At 33.5% G+C, this 25,611-nt stretch overlaps 1 long non-coding RNA gene across 1 annotated transcript in view; it reads right to left on the bottom strand.

Annotated features, from left to right (window-relative positions):
- The window catches only part of LOC130541542 (uncharacterized), a 108,546-nt gene that overhangs the window by 64,884 nt on the left and 18,051 nt on the right, over window positions 1–25,611 (bottom strand). The window contains exon 3 of the long non-coding RNA XR_008955610.1: window positions 17,376–17,443. This is a non-coding gene — a long non-coding RNA (uncharacterized LOC130541542). The remainder of the gene's footprint in view (window positions 1–17,375; window positions 17,444–25,611) is intronic.

Genomic DNA, 25,611 nt, shown 5'->3' with positions numbered 1-25,611 from the left:
TGCTGCACCCCGTAAGTATTGGTAAGCTGTTTTTTTGTTTTTATCTTGAGGTTTTTAAAATTCTCTTTTGATTTTCTTTTTGACCCGTGGTTTTTCAGGAATGTGTCATTTAGTTTCCACATATTTGGGAGTTTTCCTATTCTCCTGCTGTTGATTTCTGGTTTCATTCCATTGTGGTTGGAAAAGATACTTGGTATGATTTCAAACCTATTAAATGTGTTAAGACTTGTTTTGTGACCTAACATATGATCTATCCTGGAGAATGTTCTGTGTGCACTGAAGAAGAATACACATTCTTCTGCTGTTGGGTGAAAAGTTTTGTATATGTCTATTAAATCCATTTAATCTACAGTGTTGTTCATGTCAACTCTTTATTGATTTTCTGTTTCACTGTTCTATCATTACCGAGAGTAGAGCATCGAAGTCTCCTACTGCTATTGTATTTCTGTCAATTTCTCCTTTCAGATCAGTCCATATTTGCTTTATATAGCTAGTCAGTCTGCCATTCGGTGCACATATACTTACGGTTATATCTTTTTGTTGAATTGACCCTTTAGTCATTATGTAAAGACCTTTCAGACAGAGATAAAAATATTGTAGGATCTCACTTGTATGTGGTATCTAAAATAAGTCAAATACATTGAAACAGAAAGTAGAACAGTGGTTATCAGTGTAAGGGCAGAGGAGGAAATGGAGGGATATAGGTCAAAGAGTATAAACTTGCAGTTATATAAGGTGAATAAGTCTGGAGATCTAATGTAGAGCATGAGGACTATAGTTAGTATTATATGGTACACAGAAAATTTGCAAAGAAAATAGACTTTAGATGTTCTTGACACAAAAAAGCAACTATGTGAGGTTATTAATATATTAATTTGCCTGACTGTAGTAATCATTTCACTTCATATAATAAAACATGTTGACATCTTAAATGTATACAATTAAATGAATGAATGAACCAAGGGGGTCTATTTGAAAAATGGAAAGTTTTGTTTGACATTTGAAAATTAAAGTAATTCACCATGTCAGCGTACTAAAGAAGTAAAACCAAATAATCTTCAAAATAAATGCAGAAGAAGCATCTGAAAATTTTTTTTTTGTTTTTTTTGAGATGGAGTCTCATCTCACTTGGTTGCCCAGGATGGAGTAAAGTGGCATGACCTCGGCTCACTGCAACCTCTGCCTCTCAGGTTCAAGCAATTCTTCTGCCTCAGCCTCCCAAGTAGCTGGGATTACAGGCACCCACCACCATGCCTGGCTAATTTTTGTATTTTTAGTAAAGATGGGGTATCAACATGTTGGCCAGTCTGGTCTCGAACTCCTGACCTCAGGTGATCCACCCACCTCAGCCTCCCAAAGAACTGGAATTATAGGCATGAGCCAGTGCACCTGGACTAAAAAAATTTAATATCCACTTATAATTTAAAAAGAAAACCTCTCAGCAAACTTGAATTAAAGGTAACATCCTCACTTTAATATAGAACATTGACAAAGAACTTACATCTAACTTGATACTTTCTGCTGAATGACTGAATGCTTTCTGCCAAAATTTTGGAACAAGGCAAGAAAGTCCATTCTCACCACTCTTATTTAGCACAACACTGGAGAGTTTGGCCAGTGTAATAGGCAAAATATAAAACAAAACAAAACACACAAAAAAGTGAAAGATAGGCAAATGGGAAAGGAAAAAAGAAAATGATCTCTCTTTGCCAACAACATAATTGTATATATAAGTAATCCAGAGAATCTACAAAAGACTCCTAGAACTAATAGATGAGGTTAGCAAGACCAAGGATACAAGTTTAATATTCAAAAATAAATTATTATATACACTAACAACAACTGAAAATTAAAAATTTTAAAACACCATTTAAAATATCACAAATAAGAATACTTAACATATATTTAAAAATATGTGCAAAATGTGTATGCTTAAAATTTCAAAACAGTGATGACAGAAATCAAATAAGACCTAAACAACTGGAGAGATGAAAAGTGTTCAGGGATTGAAATACTTAAATTTTTAATTTTTTTTCTATTTTATTTTATTTATTTTGAATTTTACTTTAAGTTCTAGGATTCATGTCCAGAACATGCAGGTTTGTTACATAGGTATACACGTGCCATGGTGGTTTGCTGCACCTATCAACCTGTCATCTAAGTTTGAACCCACATGCATTAGGTATTTGTCCTAATGGTCTCCCTCGCCTTGCTCCTCCGTGCCCTGACAGGCCCTGGTATGTGATGTTCCCTCTCTGTGTTCATGTGTTCTCATTGTTCAACTCCCACTTATGAGTGAGAACATGTGGTGTTTGGTTTTCTGTTCTGTGTTAGTTTGCTGAGAATGATGGCTTCCAGGTTAATCCATGTCCCTGCAAAGGACATGAACTCATTCTTTTTTATGGCTGCATAGTATTCCATGGTTATATGTGCCACATTTCTTTATCCAGTCTATCATTGATGGGCATTTGGGTTGGTTCCAAGTCTTTGTTATTGTACGTAGTGCTGCAATAAACATACATGTGCGTGCGTCTTTATAGCAGAATGATATATAATCCTTTGTGTATATACCCAGTAATGGGTTTGCTGGGTCAGATGGTATTTCTGGTTCTACATCCTGGAGGAATCGCCACACTGTCTTTCACAATGGTTGAACTAATTTAAATTCCCACCAACAGTGTAAACGCATTCCGATTTTTCCATATCCTCACCAGCATCTGTTGTTTCCTTTTTAATAATCGCCATTCTAACTGGCTTGAAATGGTATCTCACTGTGGTTTTGATTTTCATTTCTCTAATGATCAGTAATGATGAGCTTTTCTTCATATGTTTATTGGCCACATAAACGTCATCTTTTGAGATGTGTCTGTTCATTTCCTTCACCCACTTTTTGATGGGATTGTTTGTTTTTTCTTGTAAATTTGTTTAAGTTCCTTGTAGATTCTGGATATTAGACCTTTGTCAGATGGATAGATTGCAAACATTTTCTCCCATTCTGTAGGTTGCCTGTTCACTCTGATGACAGTTTCTTATGCTGTGCAGAAGCTGTTTAGTTTAATTAGATCCCATTTGTCAATTTTGGCTTTTGTTGCAATTGCTTTTGGTGTTTTAATCATGAAGTCTTTGCCCATGCCTGTGTGCTGAATGGTATTGGCTAGGTTTTCTTCTAGGGTTTTTATGGTTTTATTAAAGACATTTAAGTCTTTAATTCATCTTGAGTTAATTTTTGTAAAAGATATAAGGAAGCAGTCCAGTTTCTGTTTTCTGCATAAGGCTAGCTAGTTTTCCCAGCACCATTTATAAAAAAGGGAATCCTTTCCTCATTGCTTGTTTTTGTCAGGTTTGTCAAAGATCAGATGGTTGTAGATGTGTGGTATTGTTTCTCTGGTCTCTGTTCTGTTCCATTGGTCTATATATCTGCTTTGGTACCAGTACCATGCTGTTTTGGCTACTGTAGTCTTGTAGTATAGTCTGAAGTCAGGTATTGTGATACCTCCAGCTTTGTTCTTTTTGATTAGGATTGTCTTGGGTATATGGGCTCTTTTTTGCTTCCATATGAAATTTAAAGTAGTTTTTTCTAGTTTTATGAAGAAAGTCAATGGTAGTTTGATGGGAATAGCATTGAATCTATAAATTACTTTGGGCAGTATGGCCATATTCATGATACTGATTCTTCCTATCCATCAGCATGAAATGTTTTTCCATTTGTTTGTGTCATCTCTTACTTCCTGGAGCAGTGGTTTGTAGTTCTCCTTGAGGACGTCCTTCTCGTCCCTTGTTAAGTTGTATTCTTAAATATTTTATTCTCTTTGTAGCAATTGTGAATGGGAGTTCACTCATGATTTGGCTGTCTGCTGGTCTATTATTGGTGTATAGGAATCCTTGTGATTTTTGCACATTGATTTTGTACCCTGAGACTTTGCTTAAGTTGCTTATCAGCTTAAGGAGTTTTTGAGCTGAGACAATGGGGTTTTCTAAATATATAACAATGTCATCTGCAAACAAAAACAATTTGACTTCCTGTCTTCCTATTTGAATGCCCTTTATTTCTTTCTGTTGCCTGATTGCCTATTTCTTTCTGTGGCCAGAACTTTGAATACTATTTTGAATAGAAGTGGTGAAAGAGGGCATCCTTGTCTTATACTGATTTTCAAAGGGAATGCTTCCAGCTTTTGCACATTCAGTATGATATCGGCTATGGGTTTGTCATAAATAGTTCTTATTATTTTGAGATATGTTCAATCAATACCTAGTTTATTGAGAGTTTTTAGCATGAAGGGGTGTTGAATTTTACCGAAGGCCTTTTCTGCATCTATGAGATAATCATGTGGTTTTTGCCATTGGTTCTGTTTTTGTGATGGATTATGTTTATTGATTTGCATATGTTGAATCAGCCTTGCCTCCCAGGGATGAAACCGACTTGATCGTGGTGGATAAGCGTTTTGACGTGCTGCTGTATTTTGGTCACTCTGTTTGCCAGTATTTTATGAAATACTCAATATTTTTAAGATGTCACTTATTTCCAAATTGGTATAAGATGTGACATAACTCTAAACAATTGATAAGCTTATTCTAAAATGTACTGTATATGAAAATGCCAAGGAAATAGCATAGCCAAATCAATGCTGAAAAAGTTAAAGATGATTCACATTCTCTAATCTCAAAACTTACTAAAAAGCTGCAATAACCAAGACAATGTGTTATCAGTGGAAGAATAGACATACATAGATAAAAGAAACAGAATAGTGTGGAAGTAAATGCCCACATATATGGTCAATTGAATTTTTACAAATGTACAAAGGCAACTCATGGAGAAAGGCTCTGTTTTCAGCAAATGGAGTGATTCAACATAACTACATGCAACAAATAGAACATTGGCCTGTGCCTCATGTCTCATGGCACAGAAAACTAAAAATGGATAAAAACATAAATCTAAAACTTAAAACCATAAAATTCTTAGGAGAAAATACAAGAAAAAATCTCAATGCCCTTTACTTAAGTGAAAATTTCTCAGATGTGATAAGAACAAAGAAACAAACAAACAAAAACCATAGTCTGTAAAAGGAAACATTGATAGTTGGACTTTAACTGATAATCAGACTTTTTAACAGAATTTAAAATGTCTGCTTTAGGAAAAACACTATTAAGATACTGAAAATTTAAAACATAGATGGGGTTAAAATGTTTTAATGTTTTGTATCTAGAAAATATAAAGGAAACAAAAATGCAATACAAACTGAGCAACCAATTTGAACAGATATTTCACCAAAGAGGATACGTAGATAGCAATTAAAGCATAAAAAGATGTTCAACATTAGTCAATTAGAAAAATGATATTAAAACTATAATGAAATAACTCTATATACCTATTGAAATAACTTAAAATTTTAAAAAATAATTAAACTGACTGTACCAAGTGGTGATGTAGTTGCAGAGCAACTGGGATCCTTAAACATTGTTGGTGGGAATGCAAAATGCTTTAGTCACTTTGGAAAACAGTTTGGCAGTTTCTCGTATAGTTAAACATATGCTTACCACACAACCTATAATCAAGTCCTAGGCATTTATCCAAGAGGAATAAAAACTTATGTTCACATAAAGTCCTGTATGCACATGTTTATAGTGGCTTTATTCATAATTGGCAAAAACTGAACACAATGCAAATGTCCTTCAACAGGTGAATGGATAACTATTACATGGAAAACTGCTCAGCAAAAATAAAGGACAAATTACTGATATATGTGCTGATATGGGTGAATTGCAACTGCATTTTTCTAAATGAAAGAAGTCAGACACGAAAGGATACATACGATGTGATTCCATTTACATAACATTCTGCAAAAGACAAAAATATGAGGACTGAAGACTTCTCAGTAGTCTCCAGAGTCTAAGGAAAGGTTTACTACAGAGGATCTTAAGACACTTTATTGAGTGATTGAGATATCCCATATCTTAATTATGGTAGTGGTTACATAATTCTTTGCATTTGTCAAACTCACAGATTGAAGTTTATTGTATGTAAATTACATTCAATAGACAAGACCCAACTGACAACATCAAATGTTGGAGATATAGAACTCTCATTTATTGCTGTTGGGAATGTAAAATGTTATAACCCTTTGAAGAAAAGTTTTGACAGTTTATCTTCAAGCTGAACATACATTTATCCTTTAACCAATCACTTATGCTCTTGGCTATATATTCAAGAGAAATGCTGAGAATATAAAAACTCAAATATCCATAATAGGAAAATGTGATAAATTAACACAATGGACTGCTCCTCAGCAATAAACAGAATGAACTACTGATACACACAACATGGATGAATCTCACAGACATTTTTGATGGGTGAAAGAAGCCTGATACAACAGAGTACATATTCTTTAACTCTTTTTATATGAAACTCTAGAAGAGGCAAAATAATTCCATTGTTTAAAAAAATCAGACAAGTGATTGTCTTGGGAGGTGAGGATTGACCAGAGAACACTTGGGGTCTTTGTAGGGAGACACAATGTTCTATATGATGATAGAGGAATGAGGCTACTAAGGTATATCTATTTTTTAATATTGTGCAGCTAACATTTGTGTATTTCAAAGTAAATAAATTTCACTTCAGAAAGTATTATAAAATAACTGAGAGTCAGGTTTTAAAGTGTATAAAACTAAAAATGATATAAGAATGGCAGCATGATGATTATTGCAGAAACTGGGTGATGAGAACATGGGTATTCACTTGTAATTCATTATATTATTCTACTTATTTTGCATATGTTTGCATTATTCTACTTACTTTGCCATAATAAAAAATTTAGAAAACTTGATAGAACTGGACACGTTGAAGAAGAGAAAAATAGGAGGAGGGAGAGAAAGAAAAGAAAGAGGGAGGGAGGTGGAGGAGAAAGATCATCTTGAATGCTGTAATGAGTGTAGAATTTGCAGTTATAAGGGTGGAAAGAAAGTAGAGTTACATTAAGTAATAAGAAAACTGAGAATAGATCATTGGATTTAGCCAAGTGGAAATTATCATGTATCTTAGCAAGAGCAGATTCAAAGTAGGAAAAGCAAAAACCTGACTGGAGAGAGAGGATGGAAGAAGAATTACAAACAAATTCAGACAGTCTTAGAATCATAATATTTTTGGTCTCCAAAGTGTTTTAGTCACTTCGTTTTGTAGGTATGTAATAAAAAACCCTAAGATATTGACTAGAAAACAATGGCCAGTTAGTGGGAAAAAGGAAACTGACACATTTACTCACCATTTAAAAATCCTTCATTCATACAAGTTTGCCTCCTTTTCAGAAAAAATAGTAAATTACTTTTATTTATTATTAGTTAAAAACCAGAATTTCTATTTGAAATAAAATATTTTCCGCTTAAGAAGAAGCCAGGAATTAAATAGTATTATCTTAACATTTCCAAATTCCCTTTTCCATTACCACTTTATTTTTCAGAGAAACGGCAGTTGATTTGCCCGTCAGCCACCATTATACAAATAATGTCTTCAGCTATTCTTTGAACTATGCATGTTAGCAGCAAAAGTACAAATTCATTTTTGTATTTTGGTCACTCTGTTTTTCATGGACCTAAACTCACAAAACAATATTATCTCTGATTCTCAAATCTTTTGCTCAGAGTGAAATGTATTTTATTCTGGAATGATATAAATTGAACTTATCTTTTTCCTCAAATTCAAAGTGTTCCAAAGGTATCCTCCTCCTTGCCTCATTCTCATTTTTGAGGTTCTCCAGAGAATATAGGCAAGTGAATGACAGCGAACTTTTATCTATGTATCACCCCAGCTCAGCATGATCTCATAGAAGAATGGAAAGAGTAATCCGCAGTGGTCAAGGAGCTAAAAACTGAACTTGATCCATAATTAAACAACACATTCACATGGCTGAGCAAAGAGCTTGCAGCTATTGCTCATCTCAGATGTACTTTTACAAGGCTTCTCTCCTTTGAAAGCTTTTTTTAAAAAAACATTTCTTTGGTAAGTAGTCTAAATTATTCACTGCTTCCAATATTAATTTTTGTTAGGCATTCCTGTGGTGTATTTTATACAATGGGATAGAGTCATTTTATGCAGATTTTTAATTAAGGCTAGTCAAAGCCACTATGCTAATAATAATAAATAGACACATACCACACATATACACTGTGTAGTTCTGGCTCATTAGCTAAAATATGTAGCAAATAGCAATCAAAGCATCATTTCTTCGAACATTTACGTTAATTATACTATATACAACATATAATATTTATTCCAGGGGTGTGTAAAGGATTTTAAGATGAAAAAGTATAATTACAGTAATTATGATTTGGGAGCTTTTCTTTTTTGAATATTTCCTTTGGAGGTTTGTGTGCTATAAAAAAATATTAAGTAAGAAAAGACTCTGGGAATGAACAAACACTTTGTTTTTAATAATCCTCATCGTATTCAATGCTGCTGCCATATTAGCATATTGTCATTTCTGCTTTTTACTTTTAAAAAAAGATCGATTTGCATAATTATGTAGAGTGCAATCTCTCTTTCAGGTTGTTCTTGGGTATGGAGTACTCAGCATTGCTTATCACTATGGGAGATAAGCCTCTGTAGATATTCATGACTTTTTGGAGCTGAAAAGAAAATAAATGTGTGTGTTTTTCTCTCTTTTTTTCTGGTTTCTTTATAAAGAGAAAAACTTTGGCATATTAGAATAATGAATATAAAATTGTCTTCTTTCTGAAATGCCATATGTGCCGTATAAAAATACATGTGTATATACAGGTTTAAATTTTTGTTGTGATGAGAAATAGGCATATAAAATTATGACCTCTACATTTCTCAAATTCTGTTCAGGTACATAAATGAGATATGAATACATAATGAAGAATAGAAAAAAAACTAGTCTAATAGTGGACTAGTTTCCGATGATCTTTAATTAACACATACACACAAAAGCACACTCATACAAACACGAACACACTCACACTCACACGCAAGCCTGCACCTACATATGATGAATTGCTCGCACAGGAGAAGATATTTCTTAAATGTGCAATAAATATTTTGAATGAAACTGTTCATTTACATAAAATGTAGTATAAGTATTTTGTGCCCTTTATAAAAAATATCCACTCATATGTTTAAAAAGCCGGAAAAAGAAAAAGTAAAATGGAAAGTTACAGAAAAGATGACAAAAATTTACTGTAAATCTCATCAACCGTCACTCAACAAACAGCCTAAAAAATAGGTTAGACAATGAAATAGTATCATGTAAAGTATTGTGAACTTAAGCTTAATTTTACTTGACTTTGATGAAAAGGAAACTGAGCTGAGACCTAAGAATTACTGAAGCTTGTGTGTGCGTGTGCACGTGCACGTGCGTGCTGCATACACATATATGTATGCAAGATGTAGCTTTTAAAGCCAGCTTTTTATTGGGAATAATAACATTTGGGTTGTTTTTATTTTAACAAGCTTTCTCTGTATACTAAAAGATAATACAGAATAATTGAGAAAGCCGGAGGACCAGGTTTATGGCTAATAGCCAATGAAAAATACACAGAACCATATCAAGTTCCAATGTGATTAAGAAGTGAGTACCAGCACTGCTGTCATTCACATCTGAAATGTCAGAAATACTATTTGATAACCTTGTAAGTAAAAGCTGGACATATCTCTGGCCATCATTCTAAGACAAAACAAACCAACCCAACAATAACAGTGACAATAGCAACACAGCTAAATACAGCTGGGTGTGTTACATTCCTTGCTTTGGAATAGAAGACTCACAGGAAAGCTTCTGTTTAGTAAGTCCTGGGCCATGTGCCTACACTCTAGCTGCCAGGTGGCTAGAAAAGCAAGGCTTCTGCATTCCACCTCCAGGAAGACAGGATTCAGAATGTGGGAACTTATGCTATCATTGGAATGTGAAGGATTGGGCTGTCATATATGACAGTTATCCATTCCATGTCTCTTGTTTCCTGATCTGATAATTCCCTTTTTCATGTTTTACTTCTTCCTTTTTGTGGAGCATATCCAATAATAGTTACTGAGAAAGTGTACATGAGAGGTAAAATTTTGAGCACTTGTATGTCTAAAAAGAGTTATTTTTAACTATATATTTCAAATTTGAAAAATATTTGACTCTCTGCTAGAACTATGAGGAAAATATCACTCATACTTCCTCCCACATTGCTCTTTTAATCTCCACTTTTAATTATATTGTCATCTGAACATTTCCAAAAGTGTAACATGCACCTTTGATTGCATAACTGTGAATACTTTAGTTCTCTCATCTTCAATGTTAGCATAAGTGGATTCAACTCTCCCTGAGCCTTGTTTTCAACAGTTTCTATTTTTCTACATTTTAAAAATTTTCTGTCATTTCCTGTTTGGCATTTTTTACTATATAAGAGTGAGAAGTTATACCTTTTACCTTAAATATGAAGGACAACTTCCTCAGATATAAATTTGTGGTAATAGTTAACTTTTTAAAGAAACGTGTAGACATCTCTACACTATTTCTGCAACTGAATATTTCTTTGGAGACCTCTAAAGACCACTTGATATTCCTCTTTGTATATGACTTGCTTGTTCATTCATTAATGAATGTCCATACGATTCTTCCTTTATCCTTAAAGACCAGGGAATTTACCAAAATGCATGCACTTATATCAATCCCTCTGTATCCATTTTTCCTGCAACATCATGAGACTCAATCTGCAGAGTTAAGCCTGACATATTTCAGAGAAGTTTACCCTAACTGCATACTTGAATTTTGTAATGTTTTTTCTGTTCTTAGAAACACAAGTTATATATAGTTCAATATCCTTTGCTGTATCCATAATTTTCTCCATAGTCATGTTCATGTTTTGTTTTTTACTGTTTTATTTATGTAATTTGTTACACTCCGTCTACTACACTTTTGATTTTGTTTTCAGTGATACTTATTTTTATGCATTATTTTTAAAGTGACTTTTAGAACCATTATATTTTTTATTCACTTGCGTTTCTTTCCTAAGATCTATAGGCTCATTTTTCAACCATTTCTGTCTATTATATCCCTTTCTTTGACACGTATAACTCTTTTCCCACTGTTTAAAGTATTATCTCATCTATAGCTTATTTCTGTTTTTCTGACTTTACCTGTGTTTCTTTAATTCTTTTAATGATATTGCTCCTTCATTTTTCTTTTTAAGTGCTTCATAATTTTCCTTTTTATCCTCTATAACAAACATGTTTTAATGAGTGGTTTTTATGCTAGAGCTTTTGTGTTTATTACCTGATGAGAGACATGTCTGGACGGCTCTAGAGGCTCGTTTCCTTCTAACTTTTGATGTCTTAGCTGAGAGTTAGTTCAGTAGACTGAACTGGCCTTCAGAGAGCCAAGGCCTTTGGCTCATGTCAGCATTCCTGACATGAAAGACTGTTTCCAGGGCTTTTGGTTTGCATGACTTGGACTTTACTATGCATATTCCCTAGTGAGTTTCCGGACCTAGAGATAATTTGATATATTTCTTATGGTTTAGTAAAGGGATCAGGAAACACTATAACCACAACCCATGAACCACACCCAGTCTGCTGCCTATTTTTACATGGTACCTGAGCTAAGAATGGTTTTTATATTTTTATATGGTTTTAAAAAATGCAAAGAAGAATGATAATTCTTGAAATATGAAAGTTATATGGAATTCAAATTTTAGTATCCATATGTAAAGTTTATTTGAAACACAGCCATGCCCGACTTTTTATGTACTGTCTATGACTGCTTTTGTGCTACCACAGCAGAGTTGAGTAGTTGCAACAGAGCAGAGGCCATATGGCCAGTGAAGGCTCTCTCCATATAAAATATATGCTATCTGACCCTTGACCTTAAAACGTGTCCTTTCCTGACTTAGAGAAACAAGGTGTTCTGTAGTCTCCATCTTAGGCACATCCATAAACACATACCATAGTGTTAGGTATTCAGCCTCGGAGTGCTCAGTTGCATGTCCAGTGTGCTGATCAGGTCACACCCTCTCTCCTAGAACCTTGGTTTTAATGTATACAGAATATCTATGCCCATCCTATGGTAGAGAAAAATGGGACTTTGGGGGCTGCAATCACCCTGCTATTTCTCCAGCTGTAAAATTTTCCTTAATAAATGCTATGTTATATTAGGACTGTGTGGCACTTGATGTGTGCCTATGACCTTCTTGCATGACATTACTTATCTTTGAATGTTAATAGCTGCTAATGGAAAGATACGTGGGGTCAAAGTAGGCATGGAGTGGGCTAGGGATCAGGAAGAATTTGCAAATCTGAAGAAGTCTGCAGCCTCTATTTTGATGTTGGGATTTTTTGGTACACTTTTTTTTTGATCTTTTATTTCTAGCTTCCTCACTATTCTGAGATATCAAAATGGATCTCCACTGGGATGATTTTTCATTTTTAGAGACAACCCTAGATCTCATCTAATAATTAATCTAGTTAATCCTGATGATTTTTTGTGTCATCTAACTTTGAGGAAGTCTATACACTGTCTGTGATCCCTCATTTTGATTATCATTTAACAATATTTGGCAAGTGATCTTAATTGTTTTTCTTAAAAATTTGCTTCTTTCCCTTGTGATAGAATATCTTCTTCTTTATTTAGTTGTTTTTTGTTGTGGTGAAAGTTGAAGAAGCAGAGGGAGGAAAAATGTTCTTCTGCCTTTTTAAACTAGAAATTCCAGTTTGTTTTTATACCCTTAAGTATTTTTAGAATCATGTATAATTGATCTTGCTCTCTGCTCCTGAATTTAATTTCTGTTCTGACATTAAACTACTAATGTTTTCAGCTGTGCAGAAAAAAAATCACTAAAATTTATTTAAACTTAATGATCTGATATTCTTAGGAGTATCCTTTCAATTTGAATACAAGACTTATGCTAATAAAAGTGAACAGCAAAGTCCTTCGTAAATACAACATCCATTATTTCTTCCACAAAAAAAGTTGACTTTTAAATAAACCAGAATCATAATTATAAAATACTTCTCTCAATTCCTCAAAATCAGCTACCAAGAAGTTGCTTTCATTTATTCTTTCATGCCAAGTTAACTTATTCTATTTTTGCAGGTTGCATTATTTTTTGGGAAGATTGGATGTGCCCTCCCAAATACCCCTTAGAAATTGCTGGTGTGAAATTTTCATGTGAACAATTTCTGAATAAAATTTATTATGAATTCTCAGTTAGACAAGGGTATCAGGATTTTTTCTTCTTATTTGAAAAAAATAATTTTGTTGATGGAATGTTTTAGGGGTAGTCATCCAAGACAAAAGGAATAAAATGCTTGGGAATGTCAACTATATGTAGGACAACAATTTGAAAACCATAAAATAGAGTGCTCCTTTAGGAAAACTGCTTCAACCTCAATCACAGTATACAAAGCTGTATATATCCAAGTTATAGTAGCAGCATACTCGAAAGTTAGGAAAATTCCACCTTTAGAGATTTATGTATTCTTGAGTACAAGGAAGAATCAAAATATTTACAAAAGGATGTGAGCCATGCTTGGAAATTTTTAAAAATTGTTTTAACATTGTTTAGGAGCCTTTAATGTCTAATAAATACCATTTTCTAAGAAAAGAAAATGTTTACATTTTAAATATGAAAAAAATCAAAACTTTTGGTCAGCTGTTAATTATTCTAATTTTCAGTTAAATAGAATTTGTGTATATAAAGGAGAAATTATTCATAGATGATACAACACAAAAAAACCTCTTATGACTATTTTTAAAAAGCCAATGTTTATTGGATTCTTTTATTCCCAACACTTCAATGAGTAAGAATGTTGAAATAAATTATTTTTTCCCTACCCTTGTAGTGGTAAATCATTATAATGAAATAAAAAATAATGCATACTACAAAGATATTAAAAAAAATTCTGCATTCCTATGGATACAATTTTAAAGTGATTCTTGATGTACTCTTACAATGACACTTCTTTAATGTAGTTTTTCTTCTGGTATGGAAAGCATTATAACTTATACTCCATTATTAGCTACCATAATCAACAATTTCTTAATATACCTAGGAACTGTTTCCATAATTTAAAGCTAGGATTTTAAATATTTCCCTACATTTCAAAAAGTTTTATACTCTTTTATGTGTTGAGTTAATACAAAAATAAGTTAACCTCTTGTTGATATGATGTGTGATTCCTGGGATATATTGCTTAAATGAACACCCTACTTTGCTTATTTGTCAAGAACTACTACATAAACACTATGCTATTTCTAGGTCATAAAGATTTCATTATCTTCATTTACATTCCATTCTCCTATGTAACTCACTTATGTATCATTATGAATATGCAGAGATGATGTTTTCTGTCTAAGAATCAATGCCTACAGAGGAAACATGAGAGAGGGAATGAAAGAGAAGATAATGTATTCATTTGATGGTAATAATTAAAGTACTATTAATAAACTATCTCATCCCCAACATAGGAAGAAATATTGAAATAGTCGTGTTGCTATTTAACTGTCCATAACTGAGAGGGAAAAAGTATTTGCACAATTGAGAACAAAAATGCATGTAAATACTTCCAAGTTCTGATAAATACTGTAATTCTATTAATGCAAAATTATGCTCTTTGGGGTCCCAAAACTTTCTTTTCCCCACTGTAAGACAGAATGTATCATATGAGGCAGTTCCCTAAAAGGCACTTTTGAATCTCATTCATAGCAATAAATCTATAGCCATCAATTCTTTGGACTTATCGACAAAATATTAAACTCCTGGATTGAACAACTTTCAATTTTAAATATAGTGAATTACCATTTGGCAGAAGATTTTTCCCTTCTTGGATTAAAAAAAAAGTCTAAATCTTCTGTTTGAAGGCATCATAGAAATGCTAAGGCAACCAAGCATTAGAGAGCCACAATTATAGGTTTAAAGGAATCGAAGACTGGGAATCTCACATTGTGCTGGCCACTTTTCTCGTAGTGGTACCTGTTGATACTTGGCAAAGATGGAAAGGCTAAAGACATGCGAATGGGCCCACAGATAAGAATCTGAGCAGCCAGCCATACCTCTGGCAACTTCACAGGGCTAGGGAGACAAAAATTAGAGTCTAAACTCTAGGACTGCCAATATAGTTAGGACTTAAGGGACTAAGGGCCAGAGGGAAGGAAGATGTGGAGAACTGAGCTTCATACTTGTGGTCTTCCTCAAAATACATTTTCCAAATATATAAATCTCACGGGGAAAATTGCTGAGAAGGTAAGCAGAAAGCTTTTGAAAAGCTGAATGAGATTTCTGTAGTCTCACCGTGCTGAAAAAAAAAATATATTGATTAGAATCTTCCAAGTAGAAGGGACCCTAGTAAACCACCCAGGATCTCAGTTGAAATCCAGAGTACTATGTAATACACAAGGGGATAATGTGAACCAATGATAGACACAGTTTTTACAAAAAATATAATCTAGCCTGGTGCCAACATAGCCCCTGGTTTGATTGAGGTAAACTGACCTCACTTTATCTATCTAATCATCAAGATCCTCAATAATTTTTCATGTACAATATCTCATATTCAATCAGAATTTACCAGGTATGCAAAAAACAAAAACAAGGTCAAAAGCGAAAATGGAAAAAATAATAGAAAAATACACAGAGATGATCTTTACCACCAGCATAACCTCAACACTAAAATCTGATGAGATATTACTTTGAGTTACTTACTTCATGTTACTCAAAATTATAGGGCATTTCATGGCTGCAAAAAAATCTAAACAAAATATCTCATGTCAAAGGTAGTCATTCTAATAATACAAGATTGATTTAACATCACAATACCATTAGTGTAATTTGCCACATAATGAAATGAGAGAAAAGATGCAGAAAATATGATTTGAGGAAACTGACTATCCATTCAAGATAGAAACTCTTAGCAAACTTGAAACAAAAAGAAACATCTTTAATCTGATGTAAAAAAAAAACTTACAGCAAACATTATACTTCACTGTGCACTATTAAAACCTTCCCCTAAGACCAGAAACAAGACAAGAATGCCTGGCATTATCATTTCTCTTTACATTTTAGTGTAAGTTTTAGCCAAGCAGCAAAATTCCCACATGTTGTAGGAGAGACCTGGTGGGAGATAATCGAATTATGGGGGTGGTTTCTCCCATACTGTTCTCATGGTAGTAATTAAGTCTCACGAGATCTGATGGTTTTATTAGGGGTTTCCCCTTTCGCTTGGGTCTCATTTTCTCTTGTCTGCCGCCACGTAGGACTTGCCTATTGCCTTCTGCCATGACTGTGAGGCAGCCCCAGCCATGTGGAACTGTGAGTCCATTAAACCTCTTTTTCTTGATAGATTACCCAGTTTCAGGTGTGTCTTTATCAACAGCATGAAAATTGACTATATATCGTTATTCAGAGATGACATTATCTTCCTGGGAACAATTTCTCCACAATGTCAGAGCAACAAAAAAACCAAACCAGGCCAAATATGGAAAAAAATGGTTTTCGTGAGTCAACAGAGAGGAAATTTCAAAAGAGAAATGTTAACTGTGAAAAAACAAAAGTGAAAATGCTAGAACTGAAAAGTATAATAAATGAATAAAAATGTTTACAGTATGATCTTAACAAAGTATAGATGGTAAATGTTAGTGAACTTAAGGGCAGATAGATCTTCTCAAATCTGATGATCATTTCTTTTTGACAAAAATTTTTAAAATAATCAGAAATATGGGAGAAGTAACAAATGATGTAAAATATGTAACATGAGGATAAATAACCAATACTCGATGTCTTTCTGAAGAACACTATGCCTGCTAAATCAATATGTCAGTGTCTCAGTGCCTTCTACCAACTATTCTGAAGTTTCATCAGAAGAGAAAGAAATTGATAACCCAGTTGTTGTAGCATCCTTATCACCCAGCAATAGATTTTAGTTTAATGTCTCAAGCTTCAAGTCCAGTGGACTTTCAACTCTAAATTAATGGTGAGAACCTACACAACCATTCTGTTTTTCACTTTCAGTACAGTATTCAATAAATTACATGAAATATTTAAAAATTATTTAAGATTTATTAGAAAATAGGCTTGATGTTAGATGATTTTGCCCAACTGTAGGCTAATGTAAGTGTTCTGAGCATGTTTAAGATAGGCTAAGCTATGATGTTCTGTAGTTTAGATCTATTAAATGCATTTTGAACTTAAAATATTTTCAAGTTACAATGAGTTTATTAGAACATAACCTCAGCATTAAGTCAGGGAGGATCTGTATTTCTTCGTTCTGTGCTGCTATAACAAAACTGCAGACTAGGTAATTTATAATGACTAGAAATATATTGGCTCACAGTTCTGGAGGTTGGGAAGTTTGGTATCAATGTGCCAGCATCTGGCAAGGGCCTTCTTACCATGTCATCACATGGTGGGAGGTGGATGTCCATTCTTGCCACTTCTCTTGAAAATTGTACTGGAGGTCCTAGAAAGTATAGTTAAAAAAAAAAGAAAAAAAAATGATAACAGTTAGAAACTTAGAAAAGAAGAAATAAAGCAGTCTCTATTCAGAAATGATATGAAAATGTGCAGAGAAAATCCTTTAAAATGACCAAAAAACCCTAGTAGAAAAAATAAGTAAATTTAGTAAAAATCACAGAACAAACACTAATATACAATGATCAGTAGTATTTACATTTACTAGCAAGAAATAATGGGGATGAAGTTATGAAATAAAATTGAAACTCAAAAAGAAATATCATGTCTAGTAGCACTAAAGTCCAAAATATTTTGGAACAAATTTAACAAAAATATGCAGAATTTTTATACTGAAAACTGGAAACATTTCTCAGAGAACTTACATGAGAAATAAATAAATGCTGAGATTCACTTTGTTCAAGAGTTTATTAGAAGATTCAACATTGTTAACTAATTCATTCTCCCACAAAAAGTCTATGTAGATTTAACACAGTCCCAATCAAAATGTAAGCAGACGTATTTGTAGAATTTGTAAAAGCATAGGACATAGAAGAGCCAACAATGTTTTGAAAGTGAATAAAGTTAAAACAATCACATTTTCTAATTTGAAGATCTCTATAAAGCTAAAGTTAAAGTAATCTTGATAAATATTATTGGTACAAAGACATAGAGTGTCAGTGGAGCAGAATAGAATCCAAAAGTAAAGCCATATATGTGTGGTTCATTAAATTTTAACCAAGCAGCAATAAGTTAATGAGATAAAATGAGTCTTTTCCATAAATGATGCTGGAATGTCTGTATAGCCATATGAAAAAAAAAATAAAACATGTACCCCTATCTCATACTCTACATAAATATTAATTTGAAATAGGTCATTGGTGAATAGATTATTTATTTCTATTACCTAAAAATAAAAGGTAAAACTGTAACATTCTAGAGGAAAATGCAGGGGAAAATCTTCATAGATTGGAGTATGCAAAGATTTTTTTTTGGTGGGGGGGGGGGTAAGAAAAAGCACTAAGCAAAAAAGAAAATTTAAATTGAACTTCCTCAAAATTAAAATCCTCTGTTTCTTCAAAAGCCTGCTAAAGAAAACCCAAAGGCCATTTATAACCTGGGAAGATATATTTACATGTGCATGTATCCAACAAGGACTTCTATGCAGACGATATGAAGAGTTCTTACAAGTCAATAATATAAAGGCAAACAACCCAATAAAAAGAGGGCCAAAGGTTGAAAAGAACATCTCACAAGAGAAGATTAACAAATCACCAGTAGAATGTTTAAAGTCACTTTGAAAATGTTCAGCATAATTACTCATGAAGAAATGCAAATTAAAACCATAACAAAACACAAATTTGCACAATTGGAATGGCTAACATTAAAAAATTGTCAATATCAAATGTTGGCAGGAGTGTGGAGTACTTATGACTCATATATTGCTGTTGAGAGTCTAAAATGTTATAATCACTTTGTATAATCACTTTGGAAAAGAGGCTAGAATTTTCTTGTAAAATTAAATATACCCTTGTCATATGATACACTTAATGAAGATAACCACACAAAGACTTGCATGTGAATGTTCATAACAGCATTATTGTTAACACAAAAAAATTTGAAACAACTTTAAAGTTCATCAATAGGTGAGTGGATGATAAACAACTTGCAGTATGTATCTATATAATGGAAAACTACTCAGCTATATGAAGAAATAAATTACTGATATGCATAAAAACATAGATTAACTAAAAACTTTATTTCTAATAAAAGAAGTAGATACGAAAGAGTACATACTGTATGATTAAATTTATGTAAAGTCTAACATTAAGCAACACTATTCTACATTGACATAAATCAAGTCATGGCTTCCTGCAGTGAGTGTTGAGGGCATTGACTAAAAAGGGGCACAAAGGAATTTTCGAGAGTGATAGATATGTTCCCTGTTTGTATTGATATGATGATCATACAGATGTATAAATTTGTTATCAACATCACTTTAAATGCATGCATTTTATTGTGTCTAAATTGTACTTCATTAAAATTGATTGAGAATTACATTTCAAAAATTACAATAATTGAACTGACAAAACATACTGGCTAAAAACTGTTCAAGTGACATTATCAAGTGTTGGTGACCATGTGGGGCGGTTTGAATTCTCCTACAAAGCTGGTGAGTAAATTGATAAAATCACTCCAGAAAAGAATTTCACAGTATCTACTTTACCCAGTCTTTTTCATACCCTGAGACCCAGTAGTTCTACTTCAAAGTGAATGCCCCCCAAAATGCACAAGAATGTTTACAGCAGGACTGTTTGTAAAAGCCAAAAAGTGTAAACAATCCAAATGTTCATGTATAGAAGAATGGATAAACAAATTACAATGGAATGGTGTTACACAGCATTGAAAATAAGCCATTGGTACACATACTGTGGATAAATCTCAAAAAAAATCAGTATTTAGTTGAAGAAGCCAAATCCTCCCAGAAGAGAATATACTATATAATTCTGTGACGCAATGATACGCTGTTAGAAGTCATGATAATGGTTTACTTGGTGGAGATAGTGACTGATAGTGACATGGAGGGATTCGTGCTGATAATATTCAAGTTTTGGGTCTTGGTCACCTAGTATGTTCACTTTGTGAAAACTAGCGAAGTTTTATTGTTGTATTCATGTACTTATCTATGTTACATTTCAATAAAAATCTTAGAGTATCTATCAAATGAATGAAAAGTAAAATGTTCAATCTTCTAGCTGTTGCCTGTATATTTCTGCAAATTCTATTATGTTTAGGAGAGACCCATTAGCCCTGGGACCTTCAAGAAATCATAGAACTTATGGAATTCCTTCTTTGTAATCGATGCTGCACTGGGGAGAAAATTTAAAACAAAGCAAAACAAAACAAAAGACAAACTTTATTCCAAAGATGTTAACAAATTTTATTGGAAGACAAAACCGACTTAAGTTTTGTCTTTCAAAAAAAAAAAGAAAAAAGACAAACCTTATTCCCAAGATAGTAACAGATTTTTTGAAAGACAAAAGCTGACTTAAGTATCTTTAACAATTGTCAGTGGTGTCCAAAAAGGCAGCAAAAGGAAATACCATATTTAAATGAGACTATATGTACTTCCCAAGGAGCAAATAACAATAGCCAACATGATTTCAACTTTACATTTTAGAAAATAACCTCAAAAGTACTTGGTAGTTATATCTTCCAACCAGTGTTTATTATCCACAACATTATGACAAGTTAGGAGCATGCCCAGTGAAAACATTGGGACTTGAAGTACTGAGTGACTTCACACCCACTCATACACACATATAAACATGCGTATGCACACACAAATGTAAGTAATGCATAGGGTTCTCAGTGTCAAGAAATAGCATATCAATTTTTAAAAGTTAGAGTAATACCATCATCTTATTCCCTTTTCTGGTTGTTGCAAGCATTTTCTGGATATTAATAATTTGAGTGAAAATCTTGTAATAATCTCCACTACATGCTAATTCTCACCGTTAAATCTTAGCCTTCACAGTAGCCCAAATCCAGCATAACTCAAATGTTCACTTTGATGTAAATATTATGCTTTTCAATAAAGCTTTATGATACTTCTAATTAACCATATGTGCAGCTTAGTTAGTGGCTACAGACTTACTTTATGGACTTGATCGTAATGAAAACTCAGATGCTGCTGTTTGTTTATTAAGTTGATATTTGCAGAAACACTTTTTGAGGCACTCAAAAGACTAACTGCAAAGTTTTATAGATTTGATTTACACCCACCTACACCTCCAAAGGGATGTGATGCAGCTACAAACTTTAGTACAGTATAAATCTGGAAAATCTTCCAACCAGCTCTGCGTAATATTAGCTCCACAGGAGGATAAAAAGTATAATAAAGGAGAGAAAAGACATCTCTTTAAAATTTTATATTTAAAATTAGTCCATAGGTTTAATTGGCTACCCTGATTTCTTTAGCATAGGTCTTCATAATGAAATGTACATTGTTACTCTACAATGGGTACAGGACATGTTATGTTTCTCATATATACTTGGTCACTGAAAACTTTTTATTGTTCTTTTTAACTTTTAGGCTCGGGGACATGTGAAGCTTTGTTACATAGGTAAACTCATGTCACTTGGGTTCACTGAACAGATTATTTCATCACCCAGGTATTTAGTTCGGTATCCAATAGTTATCATTTCTGCTCCTCTCCCTCCTCTCACCCTATACCCTGAAGTAGACCTCAGTGTCAGTTGTTTCCTTCTTTGTGTTCATGAGTTCTCATTACTTTGCTCCCACTTATATGTGAGAACATATGGTATTTGGATTTCTGTTCCTGCATTATTCTGCTAAGGATAATAGCCTCCAGCTCCATCCATGTTCCCTCAAAATACATTATCTCATTCGTTTTTATGGCTGTATAGTCTTCCATGGTGTATATGTACCACATTTACTTTATCCAATCTGTCATTGATGGGCATTTAGGTTGATTCCATATCTTTGCTATTGTGACTAGTGCTGCAATGAACATTTGCATGCATGTGACTTTATGATAGAATGATTTATATTCCTCTGGGTATATACCCAGTAATGGGATTGCTGAGATGAATGGTAGTTCTGTTTTTAGCTCTTGGAGGAATCACCATACTGCTTTCCACAATGACTGAACTAATTTACACTCGCCCCGACAGTGTATAAGTGTTCCCTTTTCTCTGCAACCTTACCAACATCTGTTATTTTTTTGACTTTTTAATAGTCATTCTGACTGTTGTGAGATGGTATCTCACTGTGGTTTTGATTTGCATTTCTCTAATGATCAGTGAAGTGGTTCAAGTGATTATCCTGCCTCAGCCTCCCAAGTAGATGGGATTACAGGAATGTGCCACCATGCCTGGCTAATTTTGTATTTTTAGTAGAGATGGGGTTTCACCATGTTGTCCCAACTGACCCCAAACTCCTGACCTCAGGTGATCCATCTGCCTTGGCCTCCCAAAGTGCTGGGATTATAGGTGAGAGCCACTGCACCTGGCCAATAATTATACATATTTATGAGGTACATGTGATATTTTGATACATGCATACAATGTGTAATGATCAAATCAAGATATTTAGAATATCCATCACCTCAAAAGTTTATCATGTTTGGTTGGGAATGTTTCAAATTTTCTTTTCTAGCTATCTATCTTGAAATATACAATGAATTATTGTTAACTATAGTCACCTTATTATGCTATCAAACACTAGAACTTACTTCTTCTATCTAACTGTATATCTGTACCCATTAGCCAGCCTCTCTTCATTCTCTCCCCACAACTTCACAGTGGTGGTAAATTCTCAGTCTCAAGTAACTATCATTCTACTCTCTACTTTCATGAGATCAACATTCTTAGTTCCCACATATGAGTGAGAACGTGCAATGTTTGTCGTCCTTTGCTTGACTTAATTATTTAAAAAGACCTCTAGTTCCATCCATGTTGCTGCAAATAAACTACTTTTAATTTTAAATGCAGCTACTCTTGGATCTCTTCTGATGTCTGGTCAGGACTGCAACTAACAGGCAAAATAGGCCTGGTCTTCCAGAGCTGTTCTCATGAGGCCTACCATTGTATGGTATGGCAGAGGAGAAAATAAATGTAGCTTTTGAAACCTTCTGACTTTGTGGTACCCAGGCTTTCTTCTCCAGACCTCTGCCACTACCACCAAGTAGCTCTTCAGTCAAGATCTTGGTGCCCAGGACACAAAGCTGTGCCTTCTCTCATCAGTCTTAAGTTGGCTTTCATTTTAATCCTCAGCTTTACTGTCTTCTCTTTTTCTCAAGGCACTGTGACTGTATGCTTTAGTGAGTGTCATTGGACAAACATATGTGGAAGAGGCCACAGTGTGTAAATGGTATCAAAAGCACTAGCAGAGAGCATTAAAGCAATTACCTGGGATATGAAATTACAAGTGTTAAGGCAGTTTGAGGTCAGTGAAAATCTCCATCATATTTCAAAGGCTTTGGGGCTTACTATTGCTCTGTGGGAGTATTGTGATAATAAAAACATAATACAAGCCTAAGGACCTTTAAATGCTATTAATTAGATTCATCATAAAAGGATTTTGAAATTAGAATTATTGTGCCCTCAATTATAATTTGATTACATTAAGATGACAGAATTTTGTTTTACAGTGAAGGTTCCAGACAGTCAATAGAAAGCAATGCTTTTCCACATACAAAAATTTGTTGTATAAAAATCTGTTAGGAAGGTATGACATTCTGTATGAAGGAATAAATCTGATTATATGCGCTACACACAATCACGTGCAGAGACAGAAATGTTTTTGACCTGTGAAGGGATATGTGAAATCAGATTGTTATCCTTTTTCTAAGAAAGCTTTTTATGTAGTTAAATATAAAAAAGTGAATAATATAATTTTAATGTGATTAATTACAACTTATAAACATAAAATTCATTATAAAAGCAAAAGGTAAAAATTATAACTCCTTAGTGATTACCTTCTAAAACTATTAATAAACATTTCCAATACGGGCTTCTGTTCGGAAAATCTTTTGATTGCTTAAAAATTGTCACAGCTTTAAAAAAATGCTCTATGGCTGATGCTTTGGTAATCTTTACACTTGTCAGCTTTAGTTAGAAATAATAGAGCAAACTAAGGTACTATATAAGTGTGATAGCATAAAGGAAATGCTAGAACAATAAAAACATCCTAAATATCAAAAGAGGTACTCAGTTTTGGAAGGAAGGAAGCAGAGAGAGAAGAAAGAAAGAAAGAAAAGAAAGAGAGGAGGAAAAGAAAAGATGAAGAGGAGGAAGAAAGGAAGGAAGGAGAAAGAAAGAAAGAAGCAAAAGAAAAAAGAGAAAGAAAAACGAAGGAAGGGAAGGAAGAAGAAAGGCAAGAGAGAAAGGGAAAGAGAGAGAGAGAGAAGGAAGGAAGGACTTATTTATAAAAGTTTCACATATGACAAAAAGTTATATCTCCAGTCAGCAGGAAGAAGATGGGCTTTTAAATGAGTGATGGTGGAACACTGCATAGCTGTTTGGAAAGAGATGAAACTGCCTGAGTGCCTCATGTCTTACATCTTAAATTACGAATGGACCAAGATATAAAAAATAAAGGTTAAACCATAAAAACTACAGCAACATTTGAGTGCATATATTTATAATCTGGAGTGAATATATTTCTCACTAGAATATATAAAATTTAGAGGCAAAAGGAAAGATTAATACATTCTACATCTATTTTAAAAAATAGTTTTTCTATGGCAAAGGAAACCAGTGAAGTAAAAAGCAAATACCAAGCAGATAAAAATATTTGCAACAGATGTCACAAAGGGTTAATGTCTCTAATACACCATGAGCTCCTAGAGATTGTGAAGAGGAAAGCCAAGAAACCAGTAAAAAATTGTGCAAACATTTTGATCAGGCAATTCACAGGAGACAAAATAAAAATGGCTATTAAACATATGACAATGTTTTCAACCTGACATATAATAAGCAAAAATAAATTCAAACTTTATTGGAATACCATTTCTCACATATTAGATTAGCAGATATCCAAGAATTTGACAATATACTTGGCTAGTGAGACTACAGAGTGACACACACTCTCATGAATTTCTGGTCAAAATGCAAAACATTACCACCCCTCTGTAAATCTGGCAAAATCTAGCAAATTTGCATATGGGTTTATTCTTTAATACAAAACTCACTTATGTGACCATATCTCAAAAATACAGCAGAAAAACTGCTAAGGAACTAGGTTGTTAATTGCAGTATTATTTGCAGTAGCAAAATACAGGAAATAACCTCAACATCTTTTAAGAGGATACTGTTTAAGTAAATCATGCTATGTTCTTACAGTGGGATACTATGTAATCATACAAGGAAATATGGATGGTTTCTATGTAATTGCTCTCCAGAATATATCATTAAGTGATAAGAACAAGAGGCAGAAAGTGGGGAGAATACAAGTATACAAATAGTCTGTATAGCTGTATCGTCAGTATGTCCTATGAATATGATAACCAGACATATTGTCCTCCTAATACTATATGTTATGAAGAACAGAGAACTGCCAATGAAATATGATATTCTTGTCCAACGTGAAACCTGAATTCAATCAAGCCTTTAGTACTAATATCCAGTGCATATTAAATGCCTAGAATAGAA

The sequence above is a fragment of the Pan paniscus genome, chromosome 4 (genome assembly GCF_029289425.2).
Source record: "Pan paniscus chromosome 4, NHGRI_mPanPan1-v2.0_pri, whole genome shotgun sequence".
NCBI classification, from domain to species: domain Eukaryota; kingdom Metazoa; phylum Chordata; class Mammalia; order Primates; family Hominidae; genus Pan; species Pan paniscus.
The sequence above is the reverse complement of the archived record's forward strand: the minus strand, read 5'-3'. Positions and strand labels throughout refer to the sequence as shown.